Here is a 21,555-nt window from a genome sequence, read left to right as displayed (position 1 = left end):
ATGGAATATGATTTTGGAGACCCTAACCCTAACCCTAACCCTAATGCTTCAAGCATAAGGGAAGTCTAAGAGGCATTGCACTACAAACTGACCTAGTTTTCCTCAAACTGTTTTCAATGGCATGGTTGGGTGACGGAACACTGGAACAGGCTGCCCAGGGAGGTTGTGGAATCTCCTTCTTTGGAGACATTCAAGACCCGCCTGGACACGTTCCTGTGTAGCCTTATCTAGGTGTTCCTGCTCCGGCAGGGGGATTGGACTAGATGATCTTTTGAGGTCCCTTCCAATCTCTAACCTACTGTGATACTGTGATACTGTGATACTGTTTAATTACATGCTTTGGTATCTAGGACTACACTGACAATAAATTCTTCTATTGTTTTAAAAGGATAGCTAAAAAGATAAACTTCTTCTTCTTCATCCCCTGTATTATGGAAATAATCCTTCCATTGCCAATGAGGGGTAGACAGGCATGTTGGTTTGAGCTGAGCACCTAACACTATCTGATATTTTAAAAAATATGAATTTTCTGATAATTGTAAATAACTGCTATCCTTTGCAAAAACCTCTGAGTTGGGAGCCTGAATCTTGCTGTTTGATAAGATTTTACAAATAGTGCTGAAGCTTTTAGGTCCCTTCAGTGTTCTCGCAAATATTAACAATGTCTAAAAACTCAGCGACAGCTTAAGTAAAATAATTCACACCTGAGTAATTACTGGGATACAACACCAAACTTCTTGACAATGATCACAATATTATAAATGCCACATGAATTATCCTATAAATGCCACACATTATTTTTATACTACATTACAAATTCTCACTGGGTTTTGTCTTTTCCCTACTGGAATGGGACAAAAAATTTAAGTTATATGGCTTTGCCCATAAAATAAAACTGCGAGAAGGGATGCTGAAAACCAGGAAATTATAGCAAGCTCTCAAGAAAATCCACTTTGTACATTGAGGTCCTTCCTGCGTGTCTTTCCTTCTAGTGGATTTTCTTATTAAGAATGCCTCAGGCCTGATAGATATGTTTACAACTTTGCTCACTTAGGTAGGCAGCTGTGTATTGAACAGCGGCTATCTGTTACTATACTGGATGCAGTACATCTGAAAAAACACTCTTGACACGTTTGACATAAATTAGTCATATAAAAGGCAACATTGCTAAACTGTCTGAACATAAAACAAAGTTCACTTAATATTGCTGAATGAGCTGATCAGGTAAGAGTCCTCTAGCTGTCCTTATTCCAATTATAGGGAGAGATCAGGCAAAATGCCTTTCAGCTAAGTAGAACATAGTGGCCCTAACGTAGGGTCTGATGCTTCATTTTTAAGAATGCTTAAAATCAATGGCAGTTTTATCAGACTCTTTAGCACTTAAATGTATGAAATCCACAGTTAGGCTGAACAGATATATTTACTAATAAAAATCTATATTTTCAGAAGTGTGATTATTGTAGTCTGATAGAAAATCCTAAAAGGAACAGGACTCTATTTCACACCTGCAATAAGAGATAACATGAAATCAGTTCAGCTGGGGGAAAAGGGGGCAAAAAGGGATGAGTATTTAAAAACGTACATCACAGATTGAATAATGTCTTTTAAGTCTAACCACCTGCAAGTTAGGAATCAATTCTCAACTCATTCTCTAGCCTTTTTTTTATACCCAAGAAAAGACGTAATTACTGCTGGGCTGCCACCTGCCTTGGATTTCTACTTTGGGAATGGTTGGGCTGTTCTCCAAATATGCTTATTGATTACAGAAGAGGTCTGAAAACAACAAATTTGTTTAAAAACTTATTTTTAACATTTTTATGTGTAGCAGAATGAATCCCACCTCAAGCATTTTAAAATTGCTTTCTTGATATGACAGAAGTGTAAACTAATTTAACTAATGAAAAACCATGTGGTGAAACTGCATTTGCAAATGCCCATAGAGCTGGTCACCACTGTAAGCTGGTTTGTTGTTTTTTTTTTCAAAACCGCTTAAAGACTGAGACACATTCCACTCTGTAGCTCAGCCCTAATCCTAAGAGAAGTTACTAACTGCTGACCTCAGCCACATTGGCTGGTTCTCAGCACTTTTCAAAAATTCCTACAGTCAGGATGTCAGCTGACATCATATACGAGCACGGTAACTGGAAGACATTTTCAGGCTAATAAAATCTCTTTTATTTTACAGTAGACATTTTCTTCTCTTGAGTAACCCTGTTAGAACGCACTTGTTCATCTATGCCCAACTTTTACACTTTTTTACCTACGTTTCTGAAATTTCTGCTTTTCTTCTTTCTTTTGAGGACTCGTATTGCTTTCTTTAGAGCTCATCAAGACCTTAAACTAAAACTCAAGTAGCAGCATCTGACTATTGGGCAAAATGGAAAAGTGTCATCCTGCCATGCCACACTAAACCATGTGTTAGCTCTGACCCATGTATTTAAAACCAGAAATAATTTCATTTTCTGCAAAATATTCCATAGGCATTTTTTGATTGTCTTCACAGGAGAATGTTACGTGACAGCAGACAAGGCATATTCAGATAGATAGTTAATGAAAGGAGTCATACCCTTTCTCTGAAATACCAAGGCTCACTCCAGTTCTGGTCTGGAAAACATGTAGCTGTGGGCAAAATTTCAAATTAATTTCCTCTCTGAAGAGGAGCTGGGTTGTTCTTTATCAGCTAAAATCATCTGCCTGTCTCTGGTACTGTAGCTACCTCCCAGGGGATCAGGAAAGTGTCTTCTCTTGCATAGCTGTTTCATGGCACAACTATTTGTGGATAAGTAGATCACAGGCAGATCAAATAACACAGATTCATTTTAGGACTAGAATAACTCGTCTATATGAACCTCTAATGCATCTTGATTTGGTTTTCTTTGTTTTGTACATAGTAGCAGCAGTAAATACTTGAAGTCACTTTCATAGCTTTCGTAAGAGACTAAGACATTCTGGTCTTCCTGAAGAAATGGCTTCTCCTGTGATTTGTCATGTCCAGAAGATTCACAGAAGGCATGACATGGCCTTAAAGGACAAATTAGAAGAGCTCAATCTGATGGACAAGAGGAAAGCAGCTTTTGTCTGCCTGATCCATGTCAAGTATGGACAACAAGCCAGTGTAAAGGTCAGTGTGAACAACAGCCATGGGGAATTTCAGAATTCCAAAGACAAAGCGGCATGGCCAGTAGATGTGAAGTCTGTAAAGCCTGAAATGAACAAAAAATGCTTTCTGAAACTCACTTTACACTTAGAAAAGAATCAGGTGTCCAACATGTTTCCACACATTTTCTAAAACCCTTCTGAGTTTGCATTGCTAACAGCATTTTAGATCAAAGCATACTTACTAACAAAATAACATGCTTCATTTTCCTCTATGTGGCAGGCAGATATCTTTTACAATGGATAATTATAGAAGTGTATCTCCTAATTTACAGAGATGGATTCAATGTTCCCACAAACATGTCCTAACTGCTTAGTCACTCATTAAGCCATCAATATTATTGCTATGAACTGCTTGGGGAAGGAGACAATTAAAATTCCATTTGTTTCAAAACTTATGTGAACAGATTCAGAGCATGCATCTAGATAAAAGGCAATCCAGAGAAGAAAAACAAAACAAAACAAAACAAAACAAAACAAAACAAAAAAAACCCAAAGAGTTTGGGGTGATGCAAGCAGGTTTGGGTGAATTTTCAGATATGTATATGCCATGAAATGCTAATGTCTTTTATATGTGCAAGCATGAAAATAGATTTAAACACCTAAGTCTATAAAAAACCAAAATACTAGCTGATTAGCTTTATTGCTTCCAAAACTGTCTGCTTGAATGTCACCCATATTTGTTGCAACTCTATTACTGCTTATCATAACTTCTGAGGCGGTGTCATCTCAAAGACAAACTCTGGGATGATCAGACTCTTGGTGTGCTAGGCTCTGTGAAAGCGGATTGGGAGATACGACCTCTCCATGGAATAACTCAAGATTTGATTTCAGACATAGCAGACAAGTGTATCAAACAGCCCCATCTCACAGATTTATCTCTAATTATCTGCTAGCAGAGTGCAATAATTCCTTGTGGACCCACAGTTCAGTAGTAAATTAATACTCCCACTCCCTGTGCTGTCTCAGCTACAGTGACTGTAAGACCAGAATTAAAGTTCTGTGCCATGTCTTCAAACATACTTCCACACTATTCACATGCCAGTAACTTCTACAAGGTAAATTCATTACGCACTCTGAAGAGGAGATGCAATCCAAGTCTTTGTCCACCAGTGTCCCAAAGGAAAAACAAAAGCAATCTTTCTGCGTATGTTGCATTTTTTCACACTAATTATTCCCACTTCAAATTTTATGTAGAAAACGCATATCATATTCTTAAAGACTAGCATATAGTAGCAGCATAAATAAATATTCCTTAGACAACTGATGAAGTTGAAGGTTCTTCTCAGCTCGTAAACAACCTAAATATTGCATGGCCTGTAAAAAGGCACAAAAAAAGGAAATCAATTCCAAAACTGAAAATGAGAAAAACAAAATCCCAATAAACTAAATTAACAAAAATCAAGAAGGGCAAGTTTGTACCAGTGACCTTAGGTGACCTACATTAGAGGGTAATTACTTCCCAATCAATAGTCCTTATGAATAACTACAGATACAAATGGTCAATGGAAAGTGATAAAAGAATGGTGATCAATAAACAGTATGGTCTAGCATACAATTGTCCAAGAAGTGGGGGAAAATACATAACTTTTTGACTTTGAAAAACCAATATACAAACCATGATTCACACAAGTTTGGGATTTAAGTAGATTCCACAATATGCTACATCACTATTCTCTTTTAAATCCTTTGTATACAACTGAGTTTAATGACCTGGACATAATGTGTCTGCTTAATGATCAGCTTCATTATCAAAATAATTCCATTTTGTTGGTATATGGATTGACACCATCCCTGAAGAACCCCTACAAAACTTGCATAGTGCTTGAGAAAATAAACATGCTCCACTGAGCTATCTGGGATCAGAATCAAATCACAATTTTGTTTCTGTGACAGGACTACTGAAAAGAGGAAAGCAACGGCCTAAGCTTGAGAACTTTTCCTGAGATGCTGTACCTCCTGATGATGGATATACAATCCTATGGGCCTAAAGAGTACAATGAAGTATCTGACGAAGGGAAGAAAGGAATTCTTTTACTGAATCCAAGCAGTCTTGAATCTGGCCCTTAATGAAGACACAACTGCAAAAAATAATTTAGTTTCATCCTCTGACCACTGCTAGCAAATCAGTCATGAGCAGACTTTCAGAGTAGTGCTTTGTATTACAGAAAATGTTCCTGATTTCTAATTTTTGCAGTTTAATTTACATTCACTAAGAAGGCAGTCAGTCAGCTGTATAATGCAAACCACATTTACTGCAGCTTCACACATACACGTTCCTCCTCTTGCAGTCAAAGAATGCTGAGGAAAATTATCCCTGGGACATGGTTTCTACAGGCAGCACATGGATTTTCATGAAGGCAGTATTTAACTATTCCTTGTGAACCTGGTTAGGATCCACTCCTAAGTGTGTGGATGGTCAGAATAAAAAAATAGAATCCAAAAGTAATCATTCAAAAGGACTATGATTTTGGTAATATAAAATTGAATTCAGAATCTTTTCCCCACAAAGACAACAGACTCTATGAATATGGCAATACATGTGACAGATCTTCCTAAAATAAGTTCACATGCACTGTATTGAAAGGTGCTTAGATGATTTCAAAGTAGGTAGGCTTCTCTAAATTAAGAGAATGTGCAACTTCTTGATTCCCTCAAAAATTAATTTTTAGACTTTTACCTATTCTAATATTAACCACAAAGAGTAGAAAAATCAAGTTACAATTCTATTGCTAATACTGCTTTAGAGCTCATCCTTCTGGATGCCAAGAGCGTATTACCCTGATTCTTTAGGTATATACCAATTTCATATTCCTTGTTCAAGTTGGTAAGTGCTTATAGCCCATTTTGGTTTGAAAATCTTAATCAAGATCACTTGCCTGTGTGTTATGAACTAAGGGTTACAATGTCTAATATCAAAAAAGGCAAAAAACATTATCTTCCTCCTCCCATCTTTTGGGAATATTTTTCACTAAGCAGTAGGATTGTTGAAGACCAGTCAGAATGGATGAATCTGGACTTCGGAATATGACAACACCTTTGATTCCTGTCTCTCCCGTCCTTCTGCTTTCCTATGATTAATCTGCTATTATGAATAGTCAGTTTACTTCTGGACATGAAGCTTGGAGTGACACCAGTCTGAATCATTTTACCCTGGGGTAGTGCTATCGTCTGCTCCACCATTACCCGCATTACCTAAATTGCTTGAACATGTTTATGCACAGCTAATGGATTGTATTGTAAGGAATAATGTTTCGGCTAGACACAAATCTGGCATTAGACTTCATTTAATGATAAATATGTTAATAGACTTTACGCACGATTTATTTGTACCTCTACACAGCACTCAGTAGCAGGCAGTATTTTTGGTGAATGATAGTATCTTCATAACATTAGATTCAAATGATTGTGGCCTTTGAATAAACTGCATTAAACTTTCTGTCTGTGCTATTTCTTTGTTGGGGATTGATTAAAGAGATTATGATGTGCTTTCTTGGGTAGGGCTGCATGACTAGTTGCTGGCAGCTCTCTTTGGAGCAGCCATATTCATGAAACTGACTGACCACAGTTTATGGATCTCAGTCGTTCAACTTTTACTCAGTAAAGCAGAACTTAGTCCCACAAAGCCTACAGAACTACTCCCATGAACAGCTTCTGATAGCTTATCCATCAGTTTACTCTCTGCAGTTAAAAACTGACAAAGTTTTGTGTCCCGGCATCCCTAACGGTTGCTGGTCAATTACTGAGGTGAGTAGCTCGACAGAGGATGCCTTGAACACTGGAGCGGGGGAGATCAGCGTTCAGGAGCCTCAACTCAGAGCGGCGAGAGCCACCGAGGGAGCCTCAAATCCTCGACAGGACCTGCCCAGGAGCCGGCAGCTCAGCTGACGCGAGCAGGGACTCACAGGGGGCGGAGCCAGGAGGGGCGGCACCAGCCCTGATTGGGTAAAAACCTGCCCCAGGGAGCGCGAGCGACCAGGAGCGCGTGGAGGCAGTTTGCGCAGCAGCAGTTTGAGCGGGATGGTGAGCACTCACCGTGTGACCAGGGCCTGGTCTGGGAGCTCTGCTCTGGCTGCCCCGGCTGTGGCCACTGTAAGCACCCAGACAGAGCCGATGAGAAGGGAGGCTGCAGTGCAGACTTCGAGTGTGGAGAGTGCCTGCACTGCTCTGGTGAGGGACAGATACACAATGGGCAGGGCTGCACTCGGTGCTCCCTGGTGGAGGTGCTCCTGCAGCAGGTGACTGAGCTGCGGGAAGCTATTAACAGGCTGCAAGATGTCAGGGTAGCTGAGAGGAAGCAGGACTGCTTGCTCCCTGCCCAAACTGTGCAGAGTTCTCAAGCTTCCCCTGTAGCTCATGGAGGAAAGAAGGAGGTTGTTAGCTCTCAAAGCTGCGAATTGGTGACAAAAAAAGCAGCAAAAAAAGGAGGAAAAGGACAATTAAAAGCAAGGGACTTCCTCCTGAACCTGTTGCCCCCACGCAGAACCGCTTTGCTGTCCTGCAGGGGGCTCATGAGGAAATGTGCTTGCGCCAGAAACAGCCGGCTGATGCACTAGTAAAGATTTCTACTGGTGCTGCCAGGAAAAAGCGGCGAGTCGTAGTGGTAGGGGATTCTACTTTGAAAAGGACAGAAGCACTCGTCTGTCGGCCTGACCCGGTCTCAAGGGAGGTGTGTTGCCTACCAGGGGCACGCATCAGGGATGTGGCAGAGAGGCTGCCTGCTCTAGTAAGCCCCATGGACTATTACCCACTTCTGGTGATACATGTGGGTGTTAGGGATATAGGTAGTACTAGCCTGGGGAACATAAAGAAGGACTACAGAGCAGTGGGAGAGGTGGTTAAGGGCTCTGGAGCTCAGGTTGTCTTTTCATCTATTCTCCAGGGTACAGGGGAGGACCTAAAAAAAGCTAGGAGGATTAGCCAGGTTAATAAATGGTTAAAAGGGTGGTGTCACAGTCAGGGGTTTGGGTCTCTTGAACATGGGACCCAAGTTTGTAGGCCAGGTTAAAGGGTAAACAGCGGTGGCAGACATTACTGTGGGGATACGTTATAGACCATCTGAACAAGAGGAATCTGCGGATGAAGCACTCCATAGGCAGATAGGGAAAGCTTCACGCTCACAGGCCCTCATTCTCATGGGTGACTTCAACCACCCTGACATCTGTTGGAATGATGGTACAGCCCGGCACAAGCAATCCAGGAGGTTCCTCGATTGTGTGGAAGACAACTTCCTTCTGCAAGTAATAGAGGAACCGACAAGGAGAGGTGCCATGTTTGACCTTGTGCTCACCCACAGGGAAGGGCTCTTTGGAAATGTGTCACTCCAGGGCAGCCTTGGATGCAGCGACCATGAGATGGTTGAATTTGAGATCCTTAGGACAGTAAGAAGAGCATGCAGCAAGCTCACTGCCCTAGACTTCAAAAAAGCAGACTTCAGCCTCTTCAGGAACCTGCTTAGTAAGGTTCCATGGGATATAGCCCCAGAGAGCAGGGGGGCTCAAGACTCTTGGTTGGTCTTCAAGGATCAGGAGTGTTGCATCCCAACTAGAAGAAAGTGCAGCAGGAGGGCCACGAGACCTCCTTGGATGGATAAGGAGCTTCTGAGGAAAATTCAAACAAAAAAAGAGCTTTATGGAAAGTGGAAGCAAGGACAGGCAGCCTGGGAACAGTACAGGGTTATTGTCCGGGAAGCTAGAGACCAGGTTAGGAAAGCTAAGGCCCAGTCAGAATTAAACTTGGCTAGGGATATTAAGGATAACAAGAAGGGATTCTACATGTACATAGCAAATAAAAAAATAGATTAGGGAGAATGTAGGCCCCCTCAGGAAGCTCTCGGGTGAAGTAGCTACACAGGATTTGGAGAAGGCTGAGGTTCTGAATGACTCCTTTGCCTCAGTCTTCTCTAGCAAAGGCTCTGACCGCACCACCTGTCTTGGAAGGCAGACGCAGGGACTGTGAGAATGGAGACGTTGGGCCCACTGTAGGAGAGGAATTAGTTCAAGACCATCTTAAAAATCTGAATGTGCACAAGTCCATGGGTCCTGATGAAATCTATCCGCGGGTCCTGAAGGAGCTGGCGAATGAAGTTGCTAAGCCGCTGGCCATCATATTTGAAAAATCATGGCAGTCAGGTGAAGTTCCCAATGACTGGAAGAAGGGAAATATAACCCCAATTTTCAAGAAGGGGAAAATGGATGACCCAGGCAATTACAGACCAGTCAGTCTCACCTCTGTGCCTGGCAAAATCTTGGAGCAGATTCTCCTGGAAGACATGCTAAGGCACATGAAAAACAGCAGGGTGCTCGGTGACAGCCAGCATGGCTTCACCAAGGGGATATCCTGCCTGACCAATTTGGTGGCCTTCTATGATGGGGCTACAGAACGGATGGACAGTGGTAAAGCAGTTGATGTCATCTTCCTGGAGTTGTGTAAAGCGTTCGACACTGTCCCACATGACATTCTTGTCTCTAAATTGGAGAGACCTCAATTTGATGAATCGGTGGATAAAGAACTGGCTGGATGGCGACACACCAAGAGTTGTGGTCAATGGTTCAATGTCTGGCTGGAGACCAGTTACGAGTGGTGTCCTTCAGGGATCAGTGTTGGGACCGGTCTTGTTTAATATCTTCATCGCTGACATGGAAAGTGGGATTGAGTGCACCCTCAGTGAGTTTGCCAGTGACACCAAGCTGTGTGGTTCAGTTGATACGCTGGAGGGAAGGAATGCCATCCAGAGGGACCTTGACACGCTTGTGAGTTGGGCTGATGCCAACCTCATGAAGTTTAACCATGCCAAGTGCAAGGTCCTACACCTGGGTCGGAGCAATCCCAGGCACAGCTACAGGCTGGGCAGAGAAGAGATTCAGAATAGCCCTGCGGAGAAGGACTTGGGGGTGCTGGTCAATGAGAAAATGAACATGAGCCGGCAGTGTGCGCTTGCAGGCCAGAAAGCCAACCGTATCCTGGGCTGCATCAAAAGGAGTGTGACCAGCAGGTCAAAGGAGGTGATCCTGCCCCTCTATTCTGCTCTCGTGAGACCTCACTTGAAGTATTGTGTACAGTTCTGGTGTCCTCAACATAAAAAGGAGATGGATCTGTTGAAACAAGTCCAGAGGAGGACCACGAGAATGATCAGGGGACTGGAGCACCTCCCATATGAAGATCGGCTGAGAAAGTTGGGGCTGCTCAGCCTGGAGAAGAGAAGGCTGTGTGGAGACCTCATAGCAGCCTTCCAGTATCTGAAGGAGGCCTATAGGGATGCTGGGGATGGACTCTTCATTAGGAACTGTAGTGACAGGACAAGGTGTAATTGGTTAAAACTTAAACATTGGAAGTTTAGATTGGATATAAGGAGGAAATTCTTTCCTGTTAGGTTACTGAGGCACTGGAATAGGTTGTCCAGGGAGGTAGTGAATGCTTCATCCCTGGCAGTGTTCAAGGCTAGGTTGGACGAGGCCTTGGGTAATATGGTTTAGAGCGAGGTGTCCCTGCCCATGGCAGGGTGGTTGGAACTTGATGATCTTAAGGTCCTTTCCAACCCTAACTATTCTATGATTCTATGATTCTAACTTCCTGTTAGCACTGACTGATATAGTGCACTTCTATTACGCTTCTAACTCTGCAGCTTTACTGTGTCTTCATTCGTGTCAGGACAGCTTACCTCCCATCTGTCCTGTAACTTGTTTATGAGCAATATGAATCTATGATTTACATGTATATTGAGTGGAGAACCTTAATGTACTGGCCATTATTACCGTTAGTGGTAGTATCATAGGAAGGAATTCCCTGTAATATGACTGTATCTGTAATGTGTGACATAAAGATCTGTGTGTTCCCTGCATATCTATAACGTAAAATCAATCCTTCTTTCCCCACTCCTCACGTATTAAATATAGTAAGCCTAGCGGCAGGTGAATGATAGGAGAAAATCATAATATACAGGCTCTTAAAATGTTCTGCTTTCTGTTGACCTTCTTTCCTAGTTATTGTAATTGGGTAAGGCTCTGGGATGTATCCTGGTAATATCAGAAAACTAGAACATAATGGTCCTCTTGACATATGATCTTATTAGAAAACCATCAAATGACAGTGTTTCTCACCAAGAACAATACTTGTTAATATTCTCAACACAGATATAAAGGACCAAATGCACTGCAGAGAAACAACATCCTGGAGCTCAGAACTCAGGCAACAGAAAAGCAAATGATTTTATAGGCAAAAAGTTTTAACTATGCTAAGCCCTTCTGCTACCATAGCTTGCGGCCTTAATTTTTCTTTAATTTTACAAGACTGCTGCATAGGGATAACATTGCCTGATCCTGATGTGCACTTAAATGTGATCTAATTTTATTCCTTGCTCTGTTGAAAAGAGTCATCTTTGACTTTGTATGCAAAGAATAAGGCACTGAATTCCCATGTACTACTTTCCATGCCCAGGAACAGTCAGTCAATCAAGCCATACAATACTAAAAGAGGGTAAATGTCCTCTGCACACTGTCATAATTCAACAAATACATCAGGCAATAAAATCCTGTGATAACTCACTTTTCATGACAAGCCTTGTAATGAGAATTGAAAATGGGACAAATTCATCTACTCGTTTGACATAGATTGCAACTAGAAGAATAAAAACTAGCCGAGAATTAACCCATTCAAGTAATGATCACACAGCTGAAAACAGGTGTTTCTACTTGGGATTATCCTTGGTGGTGGTTCTTGATTTTGTTTACCTTCTTTTCTCTCAAGTACCTCTCCAGCAGCATGACTAGAGAGCAGCAGCTACAAACAAACAAAAAGAAACTTTTGAAAGTGTCTACTCAGATCATACCTATTTCCGTGGAACAGCAGAATAATAATCCACACTTCCATTGAATTTGGATGCATAATTGAACCACTGCCTAATAGCTATTTCGCCTTTAAAGAAACCTGGTCAGCTGTCACAAACAGATAACTCCTCCCCATTATGGAAACACTATAGGTACAAAACATGACACATTTAATGATGAACTGCAAGGTAATAAGAAAATGAAGGGAATTCATTAATCCCATTTTCAAAAGGATGGTGCCACAATCCAAGTGCCTATAGACACATCCGAAGATTAATGCAATTTTACTGCTTGGGCAGATGATGGGATAGAAAGCTGGAAATCAACAGATATGAGTAATGCAAATTCTTTGCATATTTGCAAGAAGCCATGCAGGTTACTGTTGAAAGAAGGCTGATTTTGAAACCTTTGCTGTTTCCAGTATTTCAAGACTCTCTTGGAGATTCTCAAGTGAATGGAGGAGCTTATGCACCTTGATTTTTATAAATAAGAAGCCTAAATATCTTGGAAATCTCAGGAGAATAGAGTGGAATGGTGGCTAAACTACATAAAAATATATAAAAGCAGACAGCTTTTAATAAAAATCTTAATAAAAATACTAAGAATATGACATTGTTGACATGTTCTGGAAAACTACATCATGTAGTATCAAAGTGACCTCTGCCCATCTTGTCACACCACATCAGCTTTTCTTTTGTTACTGTGTCTGTTGACAGCACATTGTGTGATGAAGTACTACATAATATGAAGGATAATATGAAACGAAAAGGAAACTTTTCTGACATGTATTTCATTAAAATGCCAATAATGCAAGTAACCAATAACAGTTTGATCTCCATGGAATTCGAATGAATGAATGCCCCACATTGTTATGCAGAAACATGTGTTTACAGATTTGAGTTTAAATGTGTTTTCAAGTAAATGGACCAGTATCCCATTATTCTGAATGAAAGTGAGATCATCTTACATTAAGAATCATTTTCTCTCAGAATATGTCATTCTGTTCTCCTGTATGGTGTCAGCAGTGAGATCTATTCCCTGGCTAGTCCCTTGTCAGGAGAGAATGAAAGCGATTTGGTATCTATTGTGATATGTACAAGAAATTTCTGGAGGAAAACCACAGGAAAAAGTCTCCCATTGTCTGGAGAGCTGAAGTTCTCAGAGGAGCAAAGCAACCCACTTTCACATCCAGTTTAACAGGAGTCCTTAGCTGGGAAGGAGTATGGACATAAGAATAAAAAAAGAAGATGGCAGAGGAAGCAGTACGTAAAAAAAAGGGAAGGAAAAGGTGGATGGCAAAGCAGCAATAAGAAGAATGAAGAGAGATTGAGATTTAGTAGTAAAAATAATAAATAATAATGAAAGAATTTATGATGGAGGTGGGAAACCATGGGAAAATGTGGTGGGAAACAGAGTTTACACAAAAACACTAATTAATTAAAAAAAAAAAGAAAAAGCTGGAAAACAAGGAGGAACTGGAAAGATGGAATATTCAGAAGATAAAAAAGGACTCTGATGGCATACAGCCCAGTGGTTACTATTTCAGCTGATACAATTCATCACATCTCTGTAACAGAAAGGAATACATGATTTTTAATTACTGTGTTTCTTGACTATGAAATAGAACACCGGGACAGAGTATTCTGTCATTAAATACTACATTTATTACTAGAAGAATTTTTTCCTAGATTTTCCTTACACAGTCCACCAGAAAACTTGGGGTTTTGTTTGTTTTGTTGGGGTGGGGGGTGTTTGTTTGGTTTATTTTTTTCTTTATATAACATTGAGATATGGCTACCTAAATTTTATTCCTAATGTTATATTACAAAATAAACTTACTATGTGGCACAACTGAACATCAAATGTTAAAAAGCTTACTTTAGCACAAAGACACTAAGTTCCTAGGAGAAAAATTCACTCAGGACTAGTAAGCACAAAAATTTCACCTCTGGCTCAAGAAGCTTTTAGGCCAGAAGCTGCTTGAGGCTTAGACTGTGTCCTAAAGAAAAGGTCATTATCTGTTTTCCTGACCTCCCTTGGCTGTCCTGGTGGGCACTGTCAAGGAGCAAAGGCTGGAGGAATGTGATCTGCCTCACGAAACCACATCACTGGCGCTCTGTCACAGGGAGAAATGGCTGACACTGTTTAAAACTAAGACATATGCCTTGCAATGAAAGCACCCATCATAGATCCTAGAAGCTAGCTCCAGAACTGGAAACAGTATGTCTGTATCAATGCAGTTAATAATGAAGTCTAAATAAGCAAGACTACTCAGTGTTTTGAACTGCTTAGTCTTAGAGGAGAGGCTAAACTTTTTCTGGCCTACAAATTATCTCTGTATTTCTCATCTGCACAGTTTTGCTTATTTTATGTCAGTTCTGAGATCTCTATATTACGATATGTAGAGATACATACAGTATCCTTCTCATGACTTCTTTTTTTTATTATTTTTCTACCACTGATTGAAAAAAATGAAGAAGGAATTAATTTAAAATTGCATTTCCCTGTATTTTACTTTACATGTGCACTTAACATTACATTGCATATATTCCTCTGCAGGCAACTTTCCAAACTGCATTAAGTAAAACTGTCATCTTTATATATAAAACATTTTTTAGAATTTCTTTCATATTTGCAGCATCAGTCAAACTATTTATCAAACCAAGAATGGATCCTTTTCATGTCAATGAAATCGGCATTCATTTCTTTTTAACAGACTGGCTGAGCAACCAAAGCAATAACTTTTTAGGAAATGGATTTTCTGTAAACTATTTTCTACTAAGCTTCAGTTTCAGGTGATAGATTTATTCATATGATATTTTTTTGTTTCCTTTGTTGAAAGATTTCTTTTTATCAATCAATTATTATTTATTTAATAATTCATTTGACCTAGGCAGGCATGATCTAAAAATCACCTCTCTTCCAATTAAGGAGCTAGTTATGATTTGGAAGTATACTCACTTTTACTTTCTGGATTCTTTAATTCTTCATAAAGGAAACAAAGACGTTTATAATAGGACATTTAATAATGAATTTGGCAATATGTTTTGACAAGCTGTAACTGTAGTTCTGTAGTTTTATTTTTTGTTTTGTGGATTAATCTTCTCTAGATGAACAAGATGTGAAGGTGACAAAAATATATCGGTCACTGAAAAAGTACTATGGAGAAGCAGAGCATACTTTTGCTGTGACATTTCCTTAGAGGAAGGCTCCTTTATTTTGCATTTCAAAGCAAGATGATATGGACTATTGTAACTTCTCACTCTGAAGAGAAAAGAAATGGTTCTGAGCTGGAGAAGAGGAAAGAACATATTTATTTTTGTGAGTTCTGCTCTCTAATGTTTAAAAAGTATCCTGAGCAGTATGGCAGATCTCTACTCCGCCTTTCCCTAAGAAGTCAGACTTTCCCTGAAGCTGTAGTTTTCAAACCAAAGCATTGGTAGCTCTTTCTTAGCATGCGCAAATCTCCTCCAATGGCTGAGAATTATGTTTCTACCAAATACACTGCGTTAAAAGCACCCCGAAGAAAATAAACCCACACTGAATGAAAGAACTAGAGAACAGCCAGTCTATTCAAATTCTAACAAGGAAACAGCAGTGCAATAGCATCTGCAGGGCCCAACCAAAGCCAAAGGGTTTTTTTTTCACCTTAGGCCCTTTAAGCACATATAGTATGCTAAGCTGCATGTTACTTCAATTCTTATTGTTTAACATGCAGTGAAATAAAGAATTATTATACATACTTTCAAAGTTATATGATGGAGAAAAACAAATTGTCTATGGCTGCTGAACAGGTTAAGTGGTAGAAATGAGAATAAATAATGCTCCCTAATCATGTAATCAAAATATTACAGTTTTTACTTTAATACTTTCCTCTAGTGCTTATCTTCACTGAATTGCCTGTACAGTCTCTTTTTCTAAATACAGCAGGAATAGTTTCTTGGTTTTCTCTCCCTTCTTTCCTTCATATTACAATAACGAAGCAGCATTATTGCCGGCCTCAAGCTGCAAAATACAGGGCTATGCGCACAACGGTTTTTAAAAACACAATTTAGTTTTGAGGCTCCCGTTTTGCATCATTAAGAGCTAGCATCATCTAATCAATGTCCCTCTCCAAATTATAATTAGTATTATAACTGAAAGAAGCAAACTCAAGTCATCATAAAACTCAATCATCCAAGATACCATTTTTGCAAAGCTACAAAATAGATGGTGGTTTTTCTTCTATATGAAGGTTTCAGATGAAACTTCAGTAAGAGCCTCTAGGTGCTTTGAGCAGCTCATCTTACTCTTTTTAAAGGAGCCTTTTGGTTTTGCACTTATTCAAAATTAAAGTGACAATGAAGGCAATCAGGTTGACAAAACTGGAATCTGATTTTCCTTCTTTTGTAATTGCCCCCCATCAGCAGTTCTTCCACTGAAGGGAATGGAAGTGCTCCCAAGACTTTCCAGAGGAAGAATCAGGCCTTTAATTTTTTGTGCCATTATGGCATATCCAGTGAAGTTCCCTCTTGCTGCCTTACATCACTATTTCAGAGCTATAAGGTAGTGAATGGCTGCCCTGACTTTGCTGTTTACTTCCCTCTTTGTTTATCTGGCCTTTTGGATTCTCTGAGGACAAGTGAGCTTTCAAGAATGATTTCTATACAGCTAACCTGTTAAAAGGGACTCTTCCTCAAAACTTTGATGGTACTATCGGCCGATTTCATATTAGTTAATGATGCACCATCAAATTCTTTTCGATGGGATTACAGAGTTCAGTGGTATCTAAGCATCCTATGCCATTCTCTTTTAATTCTTTTTTTTTGATTAAGTGGGATACAATTTCAAATTTTTAAATGCTATTTGAGGGGGGGTAGGGTCTTCATTTGTTTCTTTTGGGGTTTTTTGTTTGGTTTTTTGTTTTCATTTTCTTTTTTTTTTCTTTTTTTTTCTGTAGTTACACACAGGCACGGGCACTATCATGACTCACTCACTCATGGCTTGAGTTCACGAACGAAGATTTGGGAGGGGCATTTACCCACGCTTACTACAAGCGCGCTGATGACTAAGAAGGCCAATGTGGGATAGGCAAATCCGGCTACAAAAAGCACAGCAGAAGGTCTCCTTGGGTGGAACAGGTGGGACATGATTCTTCCTGCGTTGTCTTTTCTCCTCGAGACTAGTTCTTCGTGAACTCTCAAAGGAGTCAGCGGCATTATGTATGGTGTGCCTCCAAGTCTCCCGATTGGAGGCCAAGGTGGACCACTGATGGTAGTCAATATGGCCAAGGCTAAGGTATTGTTTCAGGGAGTCCTTGTATCTCTTCTTTGGGGCACCTCTCTTGCGGCTACCAGTGGCAAGTTCACTGTAAAACACGATCTTGGGGAGGCGGTGATCCTTCATTCTAGAGATGTGCCCTGCCCAGCGCAGCTGCAGTTTCAGCAATGTGGCCTCGATGCTGGTGACCCCTGCCTGTTCGAGGACAGTGACATTAGACACATAGTCAGTCCAATGGATGTTTAGAATTGTACGGAGGCAGCGCTGATGAAAGCGTTCCAGGAGTCGCAGGTGATGACGATAGATGACCCATGATTCAGACCCATATAAAAGAGTAGACAATACAATGGCTCTGTAGACACTGATCTTTGTACTTTTCTTCAGGTGTTTATTACACCAGACTCTTTTATGGAGTTTTCCAAAGGCTCTATATGCCTTTGCTATTCTGTTGTCTATCTCTTTGTCGATCGTGGCATCCGAGGAAATGATGCTTCCCAGATAGCTGAACTGCTGAACTGTCTTAAGCTCTGACTCACCGATGGTAATATGGGGATGGCGATAATCTTCTTGGGGTGCAGGTTGGTAGAGGACTACTGTCCTCTTCAAGCTGACTTCCAGCCCAAAAACCTCAGCCGCCTCCGCAAAGCAAGATGTTAAACGCTGCAGAGCTGCTTCTGTGTGGGCAACAAGGGCGGCATCATCAGCAAAGAGCAGTTCACGGACAAGATGGTTTAGGGTCTTAGTGTGGGCCTTCAGTTGCCTTAGATTAAATAGGCTACCATCGGTACGATATCGAATATAAATGCCGTCTTGTTCGTCGAGGTCTGCTGTAGCCCTTTGGAGCATCATGCTGAAGAAGATTGGGAATAAGGTCGGTGCGAGAACGCAACCTTGTTTCACACCATTGGTTATTGGGAAAGGCTCAGAGAGTGCATCACCATACCTGACTTGGCCTTGCTGATCCTCATGTAACAGAATAATCATTTTCAGTAACTTGGAGGGACAACCTAATCGTTCTAAGATCAGCCACAAGCCTTTCCTGCTCACAGTGTCAAAAGCTTTGGTGAGGTCAACGAAAGTTACATATAACCCCTTATTCTGTTCTCTACACTTTTCTTGCAATTGTCTGAGAACAAATACCATGTCTGTGGTACTTCTATTAGCCCTGAAACCACACTGACTTTCAGGTAGAAGTTCTTCTGTGATAGCAGGTACTAGTCTGTTCAATAGTATTCTTGCAAGAATTTTACCAGCAATGGAGAGCAGAGTTATACCACGGTAGTTTGAGCAGTCTGACTTGACACCTTTTTTCTTATACAGAGTGACGATGATTGCGTCACGAAAGTCTGACGGTATTTTGCCTTGTTCCCAACAGCACACAACTAGCTCGTGAAATTTAGCATGAAGTGCTTGGCCTCCGTGATTCCATATTTCAGGTGGGACTCCGTCAACCCCAGCTGCCTTGCCAGTTTTCACCTGCTGTATGGCCTTAAGAGTCTCTCCCATGGTAGGGGCTAAATCCAATTCGTTTTTCACTGGATGTTGCAGAATGTGCTGGATTCCTTCGCCTTGGACTACACGATTAGCACTAAAGAGGGTTTGAAAATGTTCAGACCAACGATTCAGGATGGAGATTTTATCTGTAAGAAGCGTTTGGCCATCTGCACCAAGTAAGGGGCTTTGAACCTGAAATGTGGGTCCATACACTGCCTTCAGAGCCTCATAGAATCCTCTGTGGTCACACAAATCTGCACATAGTTGAGTCTTTTCTGCTAGGTTGAGCCACCACTTGTTCTGGATGTCTCTAAGTTTCTGTTGGAGTTTGCTGCATGCAAGACGAAAGGCTGCTTTTCTTACATGGCAGAGTGGCTGAGCGAGGTGTGCTTGATGAGCAGATCTCTTTTTTGTCAGCAATTCCTGGACCTCCTGGTTGCTATCGTCAAACCAGTCTTTGTTTTTCTTTGAGGAGAACCCAATGGATTCTACGGAGGACTGCAGGATGCTGTTTTTGATACGTTGCCAAAGCGCTTCAGGAGAAGAATCTATAAGTTGGTCTTCAAGCCTAGTTTGAAGGTTAGCGTGAAAGCTGTCCCTCACTGCAGCTATTTGAAGATTATCAACATTGAGCCTCCTCCTTGGAATTTCGCCCCTCTTAGGTTTGGGCTTGAAGTGGAAATTAAGTTTGCAACGCACAAGGCGGTGGTCTGTTTGTCATTCTGCACTAGGCATCACTCTGGTCTGGCAGACATCACGAATATTTCTCTGGTGCACTAAAACATAATCAATAAGGTGCCAATGTTTAGATCGAGGATGCATCCAGGATGCCTTCCAGCTGTCTTTCTGCTGGAAGATAGTGTTGGTGATGGTAAGCTGTTGCTCTGCACAGAACTCTAGTAAGAGACGACCGTTATCATTGCAGTTGCCAACACCGTGCTTGCCTAGTACTCCTTTCCAGGCTTCAAAGTTCTTTCCTACTCGGGCGTTGAAGTCACCAAGGATTATGATCTTATCTTCTATAGGAACTTTCTGAGTGAGGTGACGCAGGTCGGAGTAGAATTTTTCTTTTTCTGCAGTGTCAGCTTGCAGAGTTGGAGCATATATGCTGAAAAGAACAACGTGTTGCTTATTGAGTAGTGGAAGACGTAAGGAGATAATACGGTCGGAATGACCTATCGGCAAATTTTCAAGTTTGGAGGCTATGGAGTTTTTAATCATGAAGCCGACTCCAGAAAGATGACTTTCAGTTTTGGGTTTGCCTGACCAGTAGAGTGTATAGCCAGCACCATGTTCTTTGAGGCTACCTTCCTCATGAAGGCGAACTTCACTGAGTGCAGCGATATCGATGTTAAGACGTGACAATTCATGGGCAATTAGCGCAGAACGGCTCTCAGGACGCCCACTGTTCACTGTATCAAGCATGGTTCTGATGTTCCAACATGCGAGTGTCAATCTGGACACACCTTTGGAAGCAGGTGTATGCCTTTGTCTCTTTGTTTTTAATTGACCGCAATAGAAGATGCCCGTTGGCCGCGGCTAGCCAACCAGGTGGAGGGGGAGATGAGCTTTGGTTAGGCCACCTTTTCTAGGCCTCTGTCCATATGGAGCAAGCAGTGCTGTCCTTGAAAAAGGCTGCTTGGTCATTCAGGATGCTGCCGAACAAGACTGTCATCTCCTGGGTCAGACTTGAGCGACCAGTGTCCTGAACCGCCTGCATGCAGGGTTGGGTCTGCGACTTCCAGTGCACCTTATCACCTGCCGTTTCGTCCCTCGCCTGTCGCTGCAGGGCTTTGCAAGTGTGGGTAAACCCTTCGGGCCTGCGCAGTGGATTTATTTTAGGTGAGGCACAGCGTGCGCAGAACTGGCCTCACCCTTTACACCTGAGGTTTATCTGCCAGGGCCTAGCGAGCTTGGACGGTGACAGCAAAGTCCTCAGGTCGTAGGTTTAATTAGAGTATCCTTCTCTTAGATGGATGGCCTTACAGGGCTACACGAGCTCCATCTGCCCGGGTTTGAAGTTGGAGTTGTCCTTCTCCTAGGATGGTTGCCCGAAGGCTAGTGAGCCCATCCTGCCCATGGACACACTTTGTCTGACCCTTCATTTGAGACCTGACTGGCATGGGAGACCCTACCGGAAGCATAAGCCACCACCAGCATAACTCCCAACTTCACAAGGGCACGCAAGCTCTTTCCCCACGACAAGGGGGTGTCCATGAAAGAGACGGGCACTATACTTATTAAAATATATACATCTATCAGCATACCAAAATGTGTGAGATCTCATCTGATGTCCACTGTACACAGAGGAAATGTTCCCTGCTACTGCAGCAGCAGATGAGCAAAAGAGTGTTGATTAGAAAAGCCTACATATATTGAAGCACTTTGAAAGGAGATTATAGATTTCAATCTAAACCTGGGATGGTGCAAAAAAATCCAGCTAATCATAACAAGTTTCATAGCTCAAGCACACATGGAAACAGCAAACATGACCATGGTATAATTAACTAATTGTTGTAACATATTTGAGCTTGACTATGAAGCTGTTTACTACAAGAAACAGGGTATGATGAAAGTCAGTGGAATTCCTTTCATTTACTTTGATGAGCTTTCTGTCAAGTTCATAATATTTACAGTGTTTGAAATTACATAGCTTAGACATAGCTATAACCAATCAGAAAATATGACTTTGTTTCCAAGTAAGGTTCAAGAGAAATGTTTTTTGGTAAAAGCTGTTTGTGGAAAATCCAATTTATCAAAATAATATAAATAGAATTATTTTCACATTTTGATGTACAATTTTGTAATTAACAATATCGTG

General features: G+C 41.2%; 1 protein-coding gene across 1 annotated transcript in view; it reads right to left on the bottom strand.

Annotated features, from left to right (window-relative positions):
• LOC133208241 (GTP-binding protein Rit2) overlaps positions 1–21,555 on the bottom strand; it is a 132,675-nt gene that overhangs the window by 39,498 nt on the left and 71,622 nt on the right. The gene's annotated exons all lie outside the window — the stretch shown is intronic.

Source organism: Neopsephotus bourkii, unplaced genomic scaffold (assembly GCF_033783945.1).
Source record: "Neopsephotus bourkii isolate Nb327-2 ecotype Australia unplaced genomic scaffold, CSIRO-AGI_Nbou_v1 NB_247, whole genome shotgun sequence".
Classification (NCBI taxonomy): Eukaryota; Metazoa; Chordata; class Aves; order Psittaciformes; family Psittacidae; genus Neopsephotus; species Neopsephotus bourkii.
Note: the sequence above shows the minus strand (reverse complement) of the source record. Positions and strands in the feature narration are given on the sequence as shown.